Raw genomic sequence first — 21,876 nt, forward strand, 5'->3', positions numbered from 1 at the left:
TTAACTTGTCTGAACTGATACATTACGATCGTGTACGTTCTTATTTTACCGACCGCTTTTACAGTATTGATCTCCATACACACAATCTTGGCCTACATCCTGTACTTAGCTAGGAGGAATAACGACTGAATTCGACCGAATTCAATACTTCATAAATTGTAAGATAACCATCAGCAATTTCGTTGACCTCAAAAATATGTCTGTGTCTCATATTTGTCTCACTATTGTCATGATTTACAGTCATAGATCTTAATTAATTGTACACAGCAAAAAGTGCAACGCATGTTTTACGTACGTTTTAGATAACGTCTGTAAAACGTACGTTTTACGTATGGAATACGCATGTTTTAGCCAACATGCGTTTAACGCCTGAATCAAAACGGGTGTAAAACACCTGTTTAGAAACGGGCGTAATACATCACGTACGTAAAACGTATGTTTTAAAAACGCATGTCAAACATCAGTTTACCATGTGTTTTAAGTGCGTTTTCATTATATATTTTTGTGTTACACAGCCTATTTCTCTCAAATTAAAACTCATTTAACATCAATTAAACATTTAACTTCAAGAGAATTTTTTTTCACAATTTATTTTCCATTGTTTTTCATTTTTTAGAGAGCATATTTATAAATAGTGTATAAGCTGATAAAAAAATAACAACAGCATACTGTAAACATGAATATTTGCATAATGGTTAAAATTATCTGTTCATGCTAAGCCTTTTAGTACAACATCCTCCTTTAAAAGCTATTATATGTATTATTTAAACTTAAAATTTACACATTAAATGTACATTCATGTGAATCTAGAATTTTAAAAATGCATGTGCAAATTTTCAGGTGAAGTTATCTTATTGGCAATCATACCACATCTCCTTATTTTCAAATGAATCAAAGAAATCAATGTGAAAAAGTAAAACATTCATTTTACATGAGAAATTTCACACAAATTTCATGAATTTTAAACATAATTACCAATTTGTATTCCACAAAAAAATGTGTCTTTTCAAACTGTCCTTGTTTCTCAAGATTAATTTTATTTTACTTAAAAGGTATAGTTACATCTCTAGACATACATGACAGGGCTTATTGAAAGTTATGTGTCTTGGTGTATATGGATTCAAAATTATATAAAGTCAATCAGAATGCATCTACAAAATAAACACGGTAGGGTGTGCCATTTTTGCCGAAAAAAGTACCCATTTTAATATAACATTCACTGACTTTCAGTACCTATAGTTATATAAATATTTAAAAAAGAATGCCCTGTACCAGAGATATAAATATTTTTAATTAATCTGCACAAACGTAGTGACTTTTGAACAGGTAAATTTCGCGCGAACGTCGATTTGTTTTTTCGCGCAAACGTGACGCGCTGGTGTATATATGTCTCTGCCTATATACTTATATACAATATTTAAAATATGTTTAAAAGTTTATATAACTGCTTTTAATCTGTATCATCACTCATAATTCATAAATATGCAGCTACCCTCAAATTTCTGGAGTTTATTTGGGATATTATTTGAAAGGTAAACTTACAAATGGATACACTATGAACCATATTTTTAGCACATCGCCGTTAGTATGCCAGCTTTAGCTGGCACTTATGGTAGAAGCATCGAATAGGAATAGAGAACGATAACTCTCTCTACATGATCAATCTAAAATGTTTCGTCACTCTCGTTAAATCTCGTACGATTTTTTAAACATTTTTTTCGAAGTTGGTCAAGTCAAGTTATATTACTCTTAAAAATATTTTTTTTCTTTTTTTTTCCTTGTATTTATTAAATAGATATTGTATTCTTGCTTGGCTCCAAATATAAAGTCAATTCTTCAAATAATGAAAACGAAATTAGCATTTGAATATCCGTCAGGACATTGTCAGGACATTAGTTTAACCCTTATATTTTTAATGGCTGCAAGATTCTCGTTTCATCGCGATCTTGAAAAAACAGAACAAAACGGAATAAATTCGATGTGAAATACGACATGAATTTTTACTTGTTTACAAAAAAAAGAATTTAGAAATTTTAGTTACTTGTGTAGTTTACTTAAATTTTATTGTACCACGGAAATAACCGAAGTTTGGACAACAACATCTTACGCCATGTTTTATCGTCTGCTTCATCTTTCCATTATCAGTGACAAATTTCCTAAATTACCACAGGTACTTCATTTAAAAGTTACAATATCATAATTTATGATAACATTTGTAGTGTAAAAGTTCCGTCCAGCCATGGGAACACAGAAAAACCCTCTGCAAGCAATAAATTTCGGGAGAAACGTAGCCGGAGGCGGAGGTAGTAAAATCCGGTGCTCTGCCTCTAGTTGACCATGCCTACTTTTATTTATCTGCTACAGAATTTCCCATATCAAGTTACAGTGATAATGAAGTTGGTTACACTGTTTAATCACTGTAGCTCACAGACAAATGCTGGTGAAATTCAAAACCTAAGGTTCATCATAACAAATGGACAAAAATGACTGTGTTTAGATCTCAAAAACTACTCTGAGTGCAGACTAACCTGTGCAGTTGGAATAGTTTTAAGGCCTGGCATCCACTAGATATATAAAAGTTAAATGCATTTTTTGTTTCAGAAAGATAAAAATTTTTTGGATTGTGTTGAGCATTTATTTTCGTTCCTGCAGAAGGTGTAAAAATAAACTAAGTTGGGGTACAACTTTGAGATGCTCCCTCTCAGGTTAAAACTGTATTGTAGTGTATTGGTTGTCCTTGATTGGCATGGACAATAGACAGACAATAGATATCTACACAACTATAGGTGAGTTAAAGGGTGTAACTGAGTGAACAGTATCTAAAGCAATTCAGGTGCTTGTTTATTTTTACACCTTCTGCAGGAACGAAGAAAAAAATGCCCATCAAAATCCAAAAAAGATTTTATCTTTTTGAAACACAAAATGCATTTAACTTTTATATATCTAGTGGATGCCAGCCTTAAAATTTTTCCAACTGCACAGGTGAGTCTGTACTCGGAGTAGGTTTTGAGATGTAAATACAGCCATTTTTGTCCATTTGTTATGGTGAACCTTAACAAATGTTTTAAACAAAAACAATATATTCAATTTCATTATCTGTAGACTGTACTTCCTTTGGCAAACTTTCAAAGTTCGAGGATTATGCCAGGCAATGGGCTAAACGCGAGAAAGAAGACGTAGATACTCTTTCCGAATGGATTAAGGCTGTGAGGTCGTTGATACAAATCCGAATTAAGAAACTAAATGGGCATATCAATACCCACGCTACATCAATTTTTAAAGACCCAAATGTTGCAAAACACTTGTCCTACCTCCATGACAAATATGTTGTTGTCCCCGCAGATAAAGCCCCAAACAACATCGTTTTTGTGTGTAAATATCATTACATAAACTGCTTGATAAATGAATTAGGTATTGACAATTCACTTGGAAACTCAACATATACCCTCACGACACTTACAAAAGAAGAAATCCTGGATAATCATAGGTCTGTTCTATGTTCCTTTGAAATTTCAACCAAAGATGAAGAACTGGATCTTCCATCACTGTATTGGATACCTAAACTACATAAGTGTCCTTACAAACAACGGTATATTGCTGGGTCTTCCAAGTGCTCCACGAAACCTCTTTCTAAATTATTAACATCTATTTTATCAGCAATCAAAGCGGGGCTCCAAAGTTATTGTGAAACTGCCTATTCTAGAGGTGGCGTGAATCAGATGTGGATACTAAAAAATTCCAAAGATCTTTTAGAGTACATACAAAAGACAAATTGAAAGAGTTGGTTTTACTTTGTTTCATTAAAAAGAATGGCGAACGTAGATACAAGTATCTTGTCTTGGGGAGGGATACATCATACTTTGTAAAGAATCACTCTGATTCAAACAAAAAATTCTCTGAAACTGACATTATCAAGATACTTGATTTCTTGATTGACAACATATTTGTTACGTTTGGAGGACGTGTTTTTCAACAGACTGTCGGAATTCCAATGGGAACCAATTGTGCCCCTCTTCTTGCCGACTTGTTTCTTTATTATTATGAGGCTGACTTCATACAGGAACTTCTTAGGAAGAAAGATGAGAAGTTAGCAATATCCTTTAACTCTACGTTCCGCTATATAGATGATGTTCTTTCACTAAATAATACAAAATTTGGTGACTATGTTGAACGAATCTATCCCATCAAACTAGAGATAAAGGATACTACAGATAGATACAGTTAAGTCTGCCTCATATCTTGACTTACATCTAGAAATTGACAATGAGGATCGGTTGAAAACAAAACTTTACGACAAAAGAGATGATTTCAGCTTCCCAATTGTGAACTTTCCATTTCTATGTAGCAACATTCCAGCAGCGCCTGCATACGGAGTATATATCTCCCAATTGATACGATATTCCCGGGCTTGTGTTTCCTATCATGATTTCCTTGATAGATGATTGCTGCTCACAAGGAAGCTATTAAGCCAAGAGTTCCAAATGGTGAAGTTGAGATCATCTCTTCGTAAATTTTACGGACGCCATCACGAGTTGGTTGACCGTTATGGAATAACCGTTTCACAGATGATATCGGATATGTTCCTTATGTCGTGACTACAATACCCTTCCCTTTTCACGAATGTGACTTACCGAATTAGACTATTTACCGGATTTGTAATAACATAAGCAACACGACGGGTGCCACATGTGGATCTGCTTACCCTTCCGGAGCACCTGAGATCACCCCCAGTTTTTGGTGGGGTTCGTGTTGCTTAGTCTTTAGTTTTCTATGTTGTGTCACCTGTACTATCATTTGTCTGTTTGTCTTTTTATTTTTGGCCATGGCGTTGTCAGTTTGTTTTCGATCTATGAGTTTGACTGTCCCTCTGGTATCTTTCGTCCCTCTTTTTCAACAAATCTTGTCATTAATTATGACACATTTCTACCTTAAACAGTCCCAGGAGATGGAGACTGTTTTTTTCACTCTCTAAGTTTAATCATAAAACAGCTGTAAAGGGAGAATTGAGTCTGAGTGATACATTTATAGGTATATATATTGTAATTTGTATGCGTCCATATTGTCAAAAATAGGATTTTATGGGAAGATGGAGTTATGATAACCCATGACAATACCATGACTTTTGGTAGGTATAGAGCATGTGGGCTACATCCTTTGAAATTCAAGCTGCCGACACATTATTTGGATGCAATATAAGTAATTGCCTCCCGCAGCCGCCTGTATATTTTATGCGTCAGTTTAAACCTGATCAAAACATTTTCCCTTTACTGAATACTTTCATTAGGTGCACATTTCAACCTATTAAAGCAATAAACATTTATGGCTATAACGTCACAGTTCCCAAATTGCACCGAGTACCCAATTTGCACCTATTCAACAAAAATAACTGCGGAAATCTTACAAGTTTTCTTTGAGACTAAACAATTTGTATTGTTATGATTTGACATTATACATGTCTTTCAGAATCGGTTAATATATTTAAATATACACAAATCGTTCACAATGAGAATATGTCAACAGATGAAGCATTCCCGGGAAAAAGTAAATCTTCGAAAACGTCAGTGTTGTCACCATGCAAAAATATCTAATTATAATCTTTTAAAAATGTAAGCAACTTCATAACTACAAGATAATTTTCATGACCAAAATAAAACAAAGTACAAACAAAAAAGCAATAAAATGCTTCGCCTAGCTAAGCCTAATACAACCGCAGATGTAGATTTAGCATATAAAACACACCAAAAATTTTATGTCAGTTGAAACCAAACATATTTTAATTTTGAACCCTTCAAACTTTAATATGGACTAATTTGAAAACAGGTATCAGGGGAGCCCGAATATTTCTATTCAGCAGCAGTCTACAACTACATATCTTAGTAATATATTGATCTTACTGAATCATAGGTCATTATGTAGTTTGGTGTATTGCTGTCAAATTTAAGGATTAAATTAATCTAGGTAAAAAAGCTAGAATTTGGAGTTAGGACTATATTCAGATAGTACACTTTAATTCTTTTAATAACTTTTTCAAATCAACTTGGATTTTCATCAAACTATACAGCTACCTTGGTAATATATTGATCTTACTGAATCATAGGTCATTATGTAGTTTGGTGTATTGCTGTCAAATTTAATCTAGGTCAAAAAAGCTAGGATTTACAATTTTGGACAAAATTCAGATAGTACACTTTAATTTTTTTTATAACTTTTTCAAATCAACTTGGATTTTCATCAAACTATGCAGCTATATTAGTAATATATTGATCTTACTGAATCACAGGTCATTATGTAGTTTGGTGTATTGCTGTCAAATTTAATCTAGGTCAAAAAAGCTAGGATTTGCAATTTTGGACAAAATTCAGATAGTACACTTTAATTCTTTTTATAACTTTTTCAAATCAACTTAGATTTTCATCTAACTATACAGCTACCTTGGTTATATATTAATCTTTACTGAATCCCAGGTTGTTAAGAAGTTTGGTGTATTGCTGTCAAATTTAAGGATTAAATTAATCTAGGTAAAAAAAGCTTGAATTTGCAGTTCGGACTATATTCAGATAGTACACTTTAATTCTTTTTATAACTTTTTCAAATCAACTTAGATTTTCATCTAACTATACAGCTACCTTGGTAATATAATCTTACTGAATCCCAGGTTTTTAAGAAGTTTGGTCGAGACTAGTCGAGTAAAATGTGTGCTCGACTTTACTGGTCGAGCACAAAAACTGGTCTTTTCAGACTCAGAGCAGTTTGAAGGGTCCAAAATTAAACTTTGTTTGATTTCAACTAAAATTGAATTATTGGTGATTTTTTTATATGCTGAATCTAACCATGTTGTTAGATTTTGGATATCAGACCATTCTTAGTAAATTAAATGTCCCATTTCAAATTTTTAAGATCATTGACCACATTTATTTTGTGTCAGAAACCTATATTATGTCAAACATTTGATCACAATCCAATGTCTAATTGAAATGCAGTGTTCTAGGGCCATGCTTGAATGCTTTCTCCTACCTAAATAAAAGTTGTTGTAATTGTGATTTTCTTCTTGGAATATAATTTTAGAGTACTAGTACTTACAATATTTGTTACACAAAACATATATAAACTAAAGAAACAAGTCCATTCTTAATATCATATATATGTTTTTTTTGTAGATGATTCCCAGCTAGAAAAATGAAGCAGTCTACAAATGATAAATGTGCACTTATGATTTGTAGGAAATATAGACAGATGTCAATTGTGGATGAATTCATAATTTTGTGTATATTATTTATTGCTTTTGGAAAAATGAATAGCTCAAACAGCATTGTACAGTACCATGAAGTGATGTTGGGATTAAACTGGACAAGAAGCAAATAGTACATTGAATAAATAGCACACTAATAATTTGTTAGAAAGATCATACAACTGGATGGCTGTTAATACCTTGGATAATTATTCATTTGAAATAGCAATTTGGAATTATTAGTATTCAAAGTCTTAGTGCATATAATTGTAGTGCATCATCATGCTCATACATGTATCTGAATTTAATCGTGCCTTGGAATAATAAAATTTCATAGATTCAGTGAATATTTATATTATAGTTCACCTGAATTTTCTGGATATGTTGCAATGTTTACCGCCAATTGACTGCTTACTGTGCTTAAAGTCTAAATGTGTACCGATACATGTATTTCTGATAATCTTAATTACAAATGCACTGTTTATAACCAAACTGGCATTTTATTCTGGTCAAGCATATTAACAATACTTCAAAGTATCATTTTATTTATATGACCATTGATCACAGCTATGTTTGCTATTAAACAAAATTCAGACAACAATAAATATTCAATTACATGTACATGTACATGTAATTATATTCATGATATTGTAGTCTTGTATAATATAAATTAAGGAGATGTGGTATAATTGCCAGTGAGATAACTATCAACCAGAGACCAAATATGATGTTGCAACAAACAACCGCTAAATATGTGCCTACCAAATTTAAGTAAGGGTGATTGTAAGTTAGTTTCTTATTCTAGACTTAAAATTAGTATTTGCTACTCCTCAGTATACATGACGAAGCATGTAGCATTCAAAAAAGAGTTGAATGTCTTTCAGCAAACTATTTCTTTTTTGAGGTAGCATGCTTAAAATCTAGTTAAACCTAGATCGGTCTACTACAAATTAAAGCGGGTTTCTTACATACATGTATAAAAATGGTGTCCATAATATGCATAGTGTTTTCCATTGATGTAAAGCCACCTTCATTCATTGGAACAGAAAAAAAAACATGTGAATACCAGTGTTAATAGAGGTCACCAGCTGGGGTCGAAGTCACATTATAAAAAAAGTTCAGTTAAGGCTATGATACAATACCAGTAATGCATAGATGGTAATAGTATGTCCCATTATTTGACCGGATTGAAGAAGTCCAAAACTTTCTTGTAGTCCGGATGGGGGCACCTTAAACATGTTAATTTTTGTATTCTTTAAATGTGTAGACCATTTTTCCTCATCTTTGAAAAAAGTGTTAATTCAGTTTAAATTCTTTTGAAAATCATTTTACTATTAGATTTTATTTTATTAGTTATACAAGTGTATGATTTCTTTATTCTGTACTTCATTCATTTCTGTAATCAGTATTGTAATTTTTATTTACAGCCGTTATTCTTTATACTTTGGCTCCCCATTTTTCTCTATTCTTTATATTGCCATTATTCTAGATTGATTTAACCCCATCCAGACCTACATTACTGCCGAGTCTTATATTTTTAGCAAATTCCGTTCAGGAAAAATTGTATTCTTGTGGATATTTAATTTAGTGGGTTTGCCAACGTCTAAATATAATTCTTTAGAAAATGTGTACTTCGTTGAACATTTAATTTTGTGCTTTACAAAAAATGTATCTATTACCATGAAATCCAATATTTGGTATCCCAAACACTAATGAATCCAAAGTAGCAGACATCTACCCATCAACCAAAAATTAACAAATGTCTTAAGGTCAACATATACTTATAAAAAAGTTTTTTGGAAATTTTAACTAGAGAATAAAAAAAAATTAGATGTGGTATAGTTGCCAATGAAACAAAAACCCACCAGAGACTAGATGACCTAGAAGTTACCAACAGACAACTATATATAGTTCACGGTACGGCATACAGCAGTGAGTAAAACCAAGAATGTATATATAAATCAGTGGCGGATCCAGAAATTTTCATAAGAGGGGGCCTCCTCCAGTCATGCTTCAGTGATTCCCTATATTATCAACCAATTTTCCCGGATCATTTTTTTTCAGAAAAAAAAAAACATAACCCCCTTTAATTGTCTGTCCCTATGAACAAATTACACGAGGAGCTATATGAGCAAATTGGACCTTTTTCATATTTGAATGATTAAATTTGTTAAAGATATTATAAATACATGTACATGTATATCTTAAGACTAATAAAGTTGAATAACGACAACTAGCAACCTAAAATACAAATGGATATTAACCAGTAAAATGCCCAGGACTCTTTAAAGTTATCGTATATGCACACAGGACGGATGTATCTATTCGTTGCACGCTGTTTATTTTAGTAGTAAATTTTGGTAGATTTTGATAACGAACTTCGAGAGATATTTATTATATTTATAAAATAATGAGGGCACGTGTCGCTGATTACACAACTACTCAGCCGTGAATTATCCAATCAACAAAATTAAAGACTATGCAAAAACAGTCTAACTTGCGAAGCCTACTTTGATATTCTATATGACAAAAAATAGTGATTCTTTTTGTAGATTAAGAACTTTGAACACAAAAATTTCTATTGAAATTGGTAGATGGCAAAATAATAAGAGAGAAAATTTTATTTGTACTTTATGTAATTCCGGTGATATTGGCGACGAGTTTCATTATTTTTTAGAATGTTCGGCAATAGACAAAAAGAGACAAACGCTGTTTAAACGGGGGTTTTGACCCCCAAGAACGCCAAATTTTGCAATGAATTTTATCGATATTTTTTAACGTTTTCAAATGAAATAAATTGAATGGAAAATTTCCCGACTTTGTGAAGATTTCTCAATTGGCTTCAATATTTACAAACAAAATGAAAACAGTATGTTTATTATTTTTCAAAGGGAAACCTTTTTTGTTTGCCAAGTTTACTTGTATGTGATTATTACCATCACTAATCACAGTGAAACTCTTAATTATTAAAGATCAAACGACCTAATCAGCATGATAATTGGTTATGCATATCCCCAAAAACGGTACGTGTCGATAAAAACTTAAATAACTTTCCAAATATTGAATTGATTTTATGAAAACAAAAATTATAAGATCAAAAATTAAATTATCTATCGAATGCATACCCTTAACGCACACTAAAACATCTATTACATGTCCTGAGTGCACTTTTTATGTTCTGAGCGGTATTTAGACGTATCGTAATGTTAGTGGCCGAATAAGGCTAATTCGATAACCAGGTGTTTAGTGTTCGGTGACCCGTATCGGCGCACACTATACATGCATGTATCAGACAAATTAACAAAAAAGCTAATCGCCAACCCAATCAAGGATGTCCACCTCGGCTTTAAATCACATGTTACAGTCGGTTGAAAGTTACCTGTGTATATTTAGTTCTAACTTTTAATAAAAAAAAAAAGAAATGCATGCATATGCACAAGCCTTACATGTTTGCACATTTTATTTCTACAAATTACCAAACTATTTCAACTCTCTTCTTGAATGTACTTTTCAGGATAATGATACAATGTAAAAAAGGGGGTTAAAATAGTCAGTTTTAAAACATGCTATCGTGTTACCATTAAAAAGACAAACTATACAAGAACTGCATATAAGGTTTAGACATAGGCTTTCCATGAAGATTATATAAAATAAGATCATGATAACTTGTATGTATACCTATGGAAGATTTGCATGTACTTTCACGGCAATGGCTGCATGACTGCATTCTCTATAGACGACACGTTGATGATCATATTTTTTTTGGAAAATTGAAATTATCCCACACCAAATTTACTCTTTTTAAACACTTATTTCCTAAATGAATTCATATTATACACAGACCTTGCTGAGTGAACATGTTTAACTTGAGATAGAGATTTTGAATAAGCATTATTTTTAAAACATCTTCACAAAAAAAAAATAATCACAGTATCACAGCTTCACGTGTTACGGTCTATATATAAATATATACTTACTTTGAGCTTCAAAAACATAATATCATTTATGAAAATGATCGATTGATAATTGCTTAACGTCCAGTGGCAAATATTACATGCATGTTCAGAATTTTTTTATAAAAATAAAATGGGCGTTGATGGCAGATATTTCATTGTTTCCGTTAAATTAAATAAATTCTCAACTGTTATACACTATATGGGTAAACCTGTCTACTGTTATTGACTGTATGTTGGTCTTGTGATGTCTTCTGCATATTGTTTTCGTGGCGTTGCTGTCTTTTCACTTATACCCAATATATTCTTACAAATGTACATTGAATTTCATACTTGTCGGGTTGTTAAAATAATTGAATGTCGTGGTAACGAGCAGTATTTTAGATTTTAAAGTATAATCGTGGAATAAAAACTTTACATGCATACTTGGACATTGCTCATTTTCTTGATCAATATAACTGACAAATAAAACCCTCAAAAATTTGATTCATTTTTACTGTTAATTTTCACTGAAAAGAACAATTTAAACACAACACGTGAGAAAATAAACTGAAGCTTCAAACAAAAGTGTACATTATATAATAATAAAATATTTCAGACTGTCTGGTGGAAGAGTAAATGTTGATATTTGGTTTAACGTAAACAGAAACATTAGTTCATCAATATTATCATTTATTATGCATAACCGCTGGCAGTGACATTTTTTTCAAAATATAAATAAGGAGATGTTGTATAATGCCAATAAGACAAATTTCAATCAGAGTTTCAATGACAAATATATCAGCAATTATATGCCTTCAACCAATACAGACATGTACAGACCGAATAATCTGTTTTTTGTGTGTTTATACTTGTCATTTCATATTTAATTTGTCAACCGACCAGAGGAGGGACGACATTCTGCATACGACACGCATATTGGACTTATATTATCGATCGGTCGCAGTCACCTGGACAATGGAAATTTGTTGGATGATATTATACACATAAGCAATAATATACAGTTGTGATGATTATATAATATACATACATGTATACATAATAATTGAATTTGGTATTTGTCATTATTTGCCGGGTATACACGAATTTACCCCTTTATCAAACTGCTATTTTCCGGGTGCTTTTTTGTACGGCATGGACATTATAATTGAAAACTCGTTTATTAAAGTAATTTTAACAAATTTTGGGTTTTTATTTTGGTCAAAATTTTATTTTATACAAGATTATAAATATTAGACTCTTTTTATCATTTGTCATTAAAAAAAAAGAAAAACACCAGAAAACAAGTAAAATACGAAGCCAACCAATATCCAAATTAAACATGTAATTTAAAAAACAAAAAGCTATCTTACATGATTTTTTTTTCTTTTCGGGGGGGTGGGGGGGGGTGTGATCATTTTTATTTCAATTATCTTGAATATCTGAAATACGCAATTCATGGTATTTGTTGCTAAGGTTTACGTATTTACGTATTTACTCACGGATTTGACAACTTTTTTTTGACATTTTATTTGAAAATCGTCGTTTTTTAGCGACTCATTATGCAGCAACAAATGGAGACTTATGGAGCCTTTTATGTTTTATGCTGTATAAACAATATTCTTTAACGGTTATAAATTTCGATTTTTTTTTACTTGGTAACTAACGAAGTATTAATAAAAGCTTGTGTCTAGTATTTTTACAGACCTCGAATAAAAATTCCTGTCATTACGGAACATAATCTTTATTGATACAATTTACCAAAAAGAAGTAAAAAATATATTACAGTTTTTATGTAAAAGTTATTTTCGATCATCAATATTTCTTTCCATTTGAAAACTTGCTATATTTTTATGATTGCAATAGAGTATATTTGATATTAAAACATGAACAAATATACATTGCAAGTTGAATGATATTCAATGAATTTTAATCTCATAAAACTACATGTCATAGTTACAGTTAAAATTGATTTTTACAATAATAAAGTGTTATTGTCAAGTCCGATTTAATCAATTGAGTATACATTTTTTAAAGGTTAAAAGTTTTAGAATTTTACCGAAAGCCGTTAAAGCTAGGTAAATTTGTACGCAATTCCGAAAAAACATTTTTCATTTTAGTTGTAATTTATGCTCATTTAACCCTCACATATATTTTATTTTGGACAATTGAACAAAGCAAACAAATTTTCACGGAAGGACATGAATATAATTGAGAAATCCGGGTATTACAAAAAAGCTCGAATAAAGGGAGACAAACCTTATTAATCTGCACAAACAATTTTATGTCAAAATTGATAGATTTACCTGGTACTGGATGCTACTGAAAACTCCCAATCAACTATTTTATCGATGAACTGACGTGTACTAAAATGTACTAAACAGTACTGGATTTAACGCTAGGCGTTTTTTCTTAAATTCCTAAACCAGTATTGACTGGTACTTAATCGATCGCGATAGTTAGTGTACTGAACATGTACTGCACAACTGAAAAAGATCTTGACATTTTTCCTTGCGGTAAATTCAGGCATTTAAGAGTTGTTCAGTTTCAGTAGTAAAACCCGTTACTAGTGGCAGTTCGGGAAATTACTGTAAATTCAGAGATGTTTGCGATGTTTTTTTTTTTATTGTTGAGAAATATGTGACCGGATATCTTTTGTAAAAGTATAAACGCGTATTCTAAATTTTTAGTGCATTTCCTTGAATAAAATATTCATTTCGGAAATATTAATTGTCAATTTTTCAACATTACCTAATACAAATAAACTCATCATAGGAACCAGGATTGACATTTTGTATTTGCGCCAATCGCGCGTTTCGTCTACATAAGACTCATCAGTGACGCTCGAATAAAAAAAAAAGTTATAAAGGCCAAATAAAGTACAAAGTTGAAGAGCATTGAGGACCAAAATTCCTAAAAGTTTGGCCAAAAACAGCTAAGATCTACTATTCCTGAGGTACTCAATGACTAAAACCTTTATGAATATACGGTATAGATTTTTTTTTCATCAAAATGTGATAGACACATTCAATTTACGAATTTCGGTGAACTAATCCTCTTGTTATCATTGATGTACATTGATGAACCATTTATTCCTGTTCATTGTAGTGGTGTTTTCATTACAGACATCAATACATTCGAGGATGAATAATCGAATTGAAACGGGGTTTGATTTATTCGGATTATGTTTTAATTTATAAACAGGCTCCCTCCTTTGGATCTTTATTCGTATGTCGTTTTATAGTTAAGAAAAGTCGGTTGTTTGTGAATAATTTGGTCTCTTTTAATGTCGTCAGTGAATCATGTTATCTTTTTTTATAATTATTATTAACTTTACTTATTAAAAAAATACCATCAAGCTGGTATGGTTACTATTGAGACATATATGTTAAATCAAGTAGATTTAATCTGCCATTACTCACCGTAGGAACTTCAACAACGAAAAACCCTTACCTTTTAGTCGGGTATGACAGGCTCAAAAAAGAATAATATGAAACAATTCAATTGAGAAAAAACGAACAGTCTTTATTAAAACAAAACGATTTACAAAGTATACAGACATGAACCAACCACAACCACTGAATACATGATCATATCTTGGGACAGTCATATATAGAATGTGGCAGGGTTTAAAATGTTTGACTACTTTGAAGGATTTGATATTATTCATTATTCATTTATTGAACCTGCATCAAAATCCGAAAGTTTATTTTTGACTAGTAATTTCATAAAGCTAAAAACTATATCATAAAAATAAATAGTGATAATAGTTATAAATAAAAATCTAAAAGAACATATTCCTTTTGTCGTTAATATATTTTGTAAATCGATGTGTTTCTTTGACATTGTAAAATGGAGACACATGTATTTCAATCAATACACATATTATAGATATTATAGATAATACGAGAAATATTTTGCTGATACACATTATCATTAGACATCTCGATGACAGCATACATTGTAAAAGTTAAATCACAAAAATACAAAAAAAATTCAAAACAAAAAGTCACCAATCAAATGGCAAAACCAAAAGCCCAAACACATCAAACGAAGGGATAACAACTGTCATATTCCTGACTTGGTACAGGCATTTTCTTATGTAGAAATTGGTGGATTGAACCTGGTTTTATAGCTAGCTAAACATCTCACTTGTATAACAGTCACATCAAATTCCATTATATTGACAACGATGTGTGAACAAAACAAACAGACATAATAGGTAAAAATGTCAAAAATATAGCAGTCAACATTGTGTTATAATCTCAATTACTAAAAAAACATACAAATATGTAACAAATAAGCACAAAATTGCATATATACCAAACATATTAGCACAAATAAAAGACAATAACACAACGACAGGATGAATAAGTACAGAGCCACGTCATATATGTAACAAAGAAACATGAAAAGACATATAGACAAAGCACATTATCAAAAATAAAAGACAAGAATTCGAGATTATCATAAACAATAATGACAGGATGTACAAGTAGCACAAGAATCTTAATAACAATCAAAACAAACAAACATTTAACCAAGAAGCACAAAAAGGCATGTAGCAAATTTAACAACATCATTCATTGCTTTCGTATTTTGAATGTTATTTATGTATGTTAAATCCCCCATAAACGATTGAAATATTTTAAGCACTTGGACCGAATGGCCAGATAACAAATGCCGACTGACTATATCGTTTGATAGTGTGTAACTCTACCACACATTTTACATTTGTATTGCGTTAACAGCATTGTTTATCGAATGGTGTTATATCAATTATCCCTGGAAAATTAGTAAATAAGTATACGCAAATGTTCTTATAATGTATCAACTTTGTTGGTTTGAATTATGTGGATAAATGTGTTGCTCAATTGTCTTTCTATATATTGAATTAGGTAGTCACATTTACGTTGATATTAGAAAACATAACTCATATATAGTTGTAGTATTTGGTACATAGTTTTAAGTCAATCATGCCGTGTTTTCTTATCTATATATATAAATATTGTTCATCCTTCCTAGAAATCCGAGACGCTCGAGTTAAAAGAATTAAGAAGGTCAAATGACATACGAAGTGGAAGAGCATCAAGGAAGTAAAATACCGAAAGTTTTGCCAAATCCTGCTAAGGTTACGCCTACCATACCTCATTCTTATAGTAATCCAAACCTTAACTATAATAAAACGATATAAAAAAATATTTGAAACTTTATAAAAAGACGAGACGATTTTAATTTTACAATGAACAACACACAAATACTGCTAAAAATGAAGGCGAAGGAAACCAACGGGACATTCAATCTAAGTAGTTGACAGGAACAAACAGATAAACAACAATACGAAAAACATAACATTAAAACAAAAGACAAACACAAACCCCGCCAAAAACTAAGCAAATCCTTTGTCATATGTCATGTTGCTAATCTAAGTACAAACCCGATGATAAGTTTATTTGGGTAAGTCACATTCTGAGGAAATAATCCGGGTTGTCCTTACGATGATTGGAACATATTCTTTGTCATATATGAAACAGATACTTCAAAACAGTCAACCAACTCATGATGGCGTTCTTACAATTAACAAGGAGATAATTTCAACTTATTTGCGTATGCAGACCCTGCTAGAATGTTGCTACATACAAATGGAAAGTTCACAATGTGGAAGCTGGTTTCAATTATTTCGTCGTCCAGTCCATCATTGCCAATTTTAAGATGTAAGTTTAGAAATGAAAAAGAATTAACTCTATCTGTTGTATCTCAAGTTCGATGGGATAAATGCGTTCAACACAGTCCTCAAATTTTGAATCATTTATTGAGAGAACTTCATTTGTATATATATAACGGAAAGTGAAGTCAAAGGATATTGCTAATTTATTTTCATTCTTCTCAGAAGAAGTTCTTGTATGAACTCAGCCTCAAATAAATATTGAAACGTCGGAAAGAAAAGGAGCACATTTGAATTCAATAGGAATGTCAATTGTTTGTTTAAAAACACGTCTCTTAAGGATGTAATCTTCTGACGTTTCAGTCTCGTTGAATTCTCGTTCAGGAATTATTTCCAAAACATGTGATACAAGTGAAAAATACCAATGAATTTTAAAAATGTTATAGTCAAACTTAAATCTGTGAAAAAATTGTGTATTTACAATAAGTCGTTTTTGAGTAGTTAATTTTTCAAATTTTATTGCCAATCAAGTCAGTTGTTTTAGCCAAAATTTTGAGAAAATGGGTGAGATGTACAAGAAATGATTTTACAAGAAACATGTCTATCCCAATACACTTTTTTCTTTTTAAATTTCTTAGATATGTATTTGCTTAATCATTTATAACAAAGAAGTTGAAATAATATGCATTTTGTTCTTAAAACTGAAAAAATCACAAATTTACAAAATTGACAGCATGGTAAATTTAACACAAAAAGCATCAAAACGACAACACTTTCTTATATTAACACCTACATAAAGTTTGTTTAAGTTAAATTTATTCAGATTGGTCCACTTCATCTTTATTGAAACTATGAAAAAAGTTTAATTGTGGAACTTTAATTTTTTTCATGATAATAGCCCAAAAATGGGAAAAAATTGACGAAAAATGGGAAAATCATCAAAATTGGGTACTTTCAAAGGGCCGTAGCAAAAAAATAAGTGCACTACCATATGATTTTTTCTTCACCAATTATTTTTTCACAGTCATATAAACCCAAAAATCAGGTTAAGAAAAAAAGTTTAAATCTAGAAATGTTTTGCTCCTCAGAGGTGTACATCCTTAAAGGTTACACATATGTTTTCAAGAAATCAAACATCTTAATATTGTCAGTTTCCGAGCTTTTTTGGTTGAATCAGGGTGTTTTTTTACAAAATACGATCCATCCCTCACCAAGACAAGAAACTGCCTTGTATGAAGGCCTTTTTTTCTCATGAAACAGAGCAAAAACCAGATAGTTTTTCAGTTTGCAATGTGGAAAACTGTGTAAAGTCTAATGTTTTCATACTGTTGAAAGTTGAATGAGTTTAATTAATTTGAATGTAGTCTAAAGGATTTTTTTGTATCGACATCTAATTCACGCAATCTCTAAAATAGGTAGTCTGATTATCTGGGATTTACTCCTTTATAAATGCGGTGGAGGTATATGTTGAGTTTCCAAGTGAATTGTCAATACCTGATTCATTCATCAAACAGTTTAGGTGATGTTTTTTACACACACGAACGATTTTATATGGGGCTACATCTTCAAGAAAGAAAACATATACTTGTCATGCTGATAGGACAAGTGTATTGCAATATTTAGGTCATTGAAGAATGATGTAGCATAGGTATTAAGAGACATATTCAGTATCACATTACTATCACTGGATTACAGTATCCTTGATAAAGACAGGTACAGGTACAGATAGAATGTGGTTTAAAACGAAGGCGATTTAATTTTACCGGCATAAACTTGGATGGTGGTGGTACAACACAGCTTAAGAATACAGTGTAAAACACAGTTTGAAGGGCACGATTCGTCCGATTGTTACTTGGCTCAAAATTCAAAATCAAAACTTACAATACAAAGATGCAAAGAACATGAACTAATGATGATTAAGCTGACTGAAAAAAAATAAAAGGATATGTGGCATGATTGCAAATCAGACAACTATCCCTCAAAGTTAAATAAAGTAGATATAAGCAATTATAGGAAACAGTACGGCTTTCAAAAAAGGAAAAAACCTAAACCGTATAGTCAGCTATAAAAGCCCTCGACATGAAACAAATTCAACAATTCGATGAAGATATTTTTTTTTCAAATCCTACCAAAAAAAAGTAACTATATAAAACTCCAAGGAAAATTCAAAACGGAAGGTTCTTTATCAAATGACAAAAGCAAAATTCAAACACATCAAACAAATGGGAAACAGTTGTCAAATTTCTGACTTGGTACATACATTCCTTATATGGCAAATGCTAGTTTGTAAGACAGTCGCATATAAACCAGGTTCCACAGACTAAAATTCGAGTCAATTTATAGATAAATCATTGGGGCTCGAATTTATTGTAATTTTATCACGGGTTAGTCCTTTGTGCCAATTATTTTACCACGAGCGAGGCCAACCTTGGTAACATCAATATAAATTTGTCTTGACGACTTTCAAGTTATATTTTTCTTCTTGATTGAGGTATAAAACCACTAGTCCATAGCCCCATTCATATCTATGTTAAACTCTTCAATTTCAATCCTTCATGGCTACTTTGTTTTAAGTTCAAATAAAGTGGCAGTTAGTTCATGTAAAAACTATATATTATCCTGACTTGTGCAGAAATATTTAATATACCTTTAATTGCATATTTGAGCGTACTGGTTTGCGGAGGTTTGATAGGTTTGCCTATCAAGAACCATGACACTGCATGCAACGGCATACTCGATTTTTTTTATAGGAATATCGGGATGTAAATGACTTAACTTAACAAAATCTATTCTGAACGAAGGTTCATAAAAAATTGTTACATGTAATTATGCATTTATTTGTAGAAGAATGTTCTCAACCAGACCCTACCGCCAGAAAAAATAACAAGCATGCAACAAATAACATTGTCCCCAAACCCCCCCCCCCCCCTCCCCCCCCCTCTCCCCCCCAAAAAAAAATCCCTGATATTCTAAATTTTAAACCTTTACAATATTATAAGTTACACAGTATGCTAGTGACCTAATACGATATATGGGGTAGGTAAATTCAATACTGGGTTAGATCGATGCTCTAATCCCTATATGAATTTACTGCTCCAATATATATCGTGTTAGGCCTCTAGCACACTATTCAACGAATTTATCCTATCAAATATCTTTACAAGTGGTATTTAAACTATAGTGGCCTGTCAAAGTGATGAAGTCTTCAATACCGTTAGAAATAAGAACAAATTTCCATGGTCTATACAATAACAAATGCCAACATTAACAACTTGTTAGCTTTAAATGTGTTTTGTGAATTTATTTCAATCATTCATCATCAATTCTTCGTCTGTTGAAACTTTTAACAATTGTCCTCAACATCGTGTTGTTTTTATAAAAGGACGTAACAACACTTCTAACCGTAAATAGAAATAAGCCGCGCCTACTAACCTAATATGGAATATAGACGGTATCCAAGCGATTGCTTATAACCAAATCATATTCCTAGAAATGAATAAAAGGTAAGATAAATAAAGGGACTCGTTTAGTAACTTTTTACAGGTCCCTCTTCGGAAATAAACTGTGATGCTTAGTCAGCACAGTTTCATTTTTCATACTTGTAATATTATCTATACATTTCATACATTAGTATTTGTATAAATTAAAAAACGTAAAATATTATACTTGAAATCACATTGTTTTCGGGATACCCCTGCGTTTTTGATTAGCTATAATGATAGTTTCTGTTGTAAGAATCTCATCACAAGTCAGATGACATATATAACACGTAGGTCAGGGATCAGGCAATGCAGGTTTTAACTTTTTCTATTTGTACAATCATGCTCATGACTGTGTAAATGTTTCCTAATTTATAAACAAAATTACTGACCTTTTTTATCTTTATATTTAATTTAAGTATATTATTTGAGGATATATAACTTTCTGCATAATATTTTCAGGAAAAGAACAGAAACAAATATGCATATTGGGGTTACCACTCTTGCTACATATATAACAAAAAGTTGTTCAATTTTTAGAGAAACCTCTATTGAAATACAATTTCCATTTTTAAAATTTAACACTAATAAAACGTCTCTTTCTCCTTTGTCGTCCATCTAATGTTTTCCTTGCTTACCCTACAAACGTTAGTTTTATTAACGTCAAACTGTTCAGGACTAAGTACAGCAGGTTCATAATTTACTATGCTATTTATACACACTATTTTTATAAAATACACTTTGTTGACAGACGATGAAATCTCATTTAATTTCAAATTTGTGATAAATGCTTTGAGTAATAAAAAAGTTACATGCATTTTCATTCAGTCCTGTCATTGTCCTGTCATCGGTCCTGCAATTAGTTTAACCCCTCTACCGATTGAAATCCCTAAAACAATGTGTCCCGATTTCGTCCACGTGCGACGTCGGAATCGATTTAAAACGTCACCATTCTTGACCGGTCAATTTTGGTAGTTCCCATGAGTGACAGCTTTATACAAATTTGATTGTAGCTATATCTACCAAACTTCAAATGAAGTGGTTGTAAGCAATTATTGGCAACCGTACGACCTTCAACAATGAGAAAAACTTATACCGTATACGTGGTATATCGGGCTTTATAAAGTCACAACATGAAAAGTATGACAGATAACAAAGTAATATTCTTTGTCACATTGTATCCCACATAGCTCGTGAAATATTTGATTCACTTTGATTTAAATGTATTTGCTACAATATAAATACTTGACACTGCTTGAGAATTAATTTGCATCCCATAAAAATACAGGATGATACAATTAGTACAAAGATAAAAAATACTACACTGCTACCTAAAATTGTAGATGATTTCTAACCTTTTGAAATGAATAAATAAAAAAAAATTATTTCAATCTTTAAAACAAAACTTGTTCACCAGTACGTAATTGAAAAGGGACAAGAACAATTTACCTGTACAGGTAAAGTTTTGATGCCAGATGTCATTTACACACCATGTTTTAATCAGTAGATCAAACCAATGCATCTCTCCTGGTCACCTAATTATATTGATCACCAGCCCATGGTTTATGACCC

The 21,876-nt window shown here is 31.5% G+C and overlaps 1 protein-coding gene across 1 annotated transcript in view; it reads left to right on the forward strand.

Annotated features, from left to right (window-relative positions):
• Positions 1–919: 919 nt before the first annotated feature.
• LOC127723350 (60S acidic ribosomal protein P0-like) overlaps positions 920–21,876 on the forward strand; it is a 239,997-nt gene continuing 219,040 nt past the window's right edge. Inside the window, exon 1 of the mRNA XM_052229929.1 lies at positions 920–931. The gene's annotated coding sequence lies outside the window, so the exon portion shown is untranslated. The remainder of the gene's footprint in view (positions 932–21,876) is intronic.

The sequence above is a fragment of the Mytilus californianus genome, unplaced genomic scaffold (assembly GCF_021869535.1).
Source record: "Mytilus californianus isolate M0D057914Y unplaced genomic scaffold, xbMytCali1.0.p SCAF_13, whole genome shotgun sequence".
Classification (NCBI taxonomy): domain Eukaryota; kingdom Metazoa; phylum Mollusca; class Bivalvia; order Mytilida; family Mytilidae; genus Mytilus; species Mytilus californianus.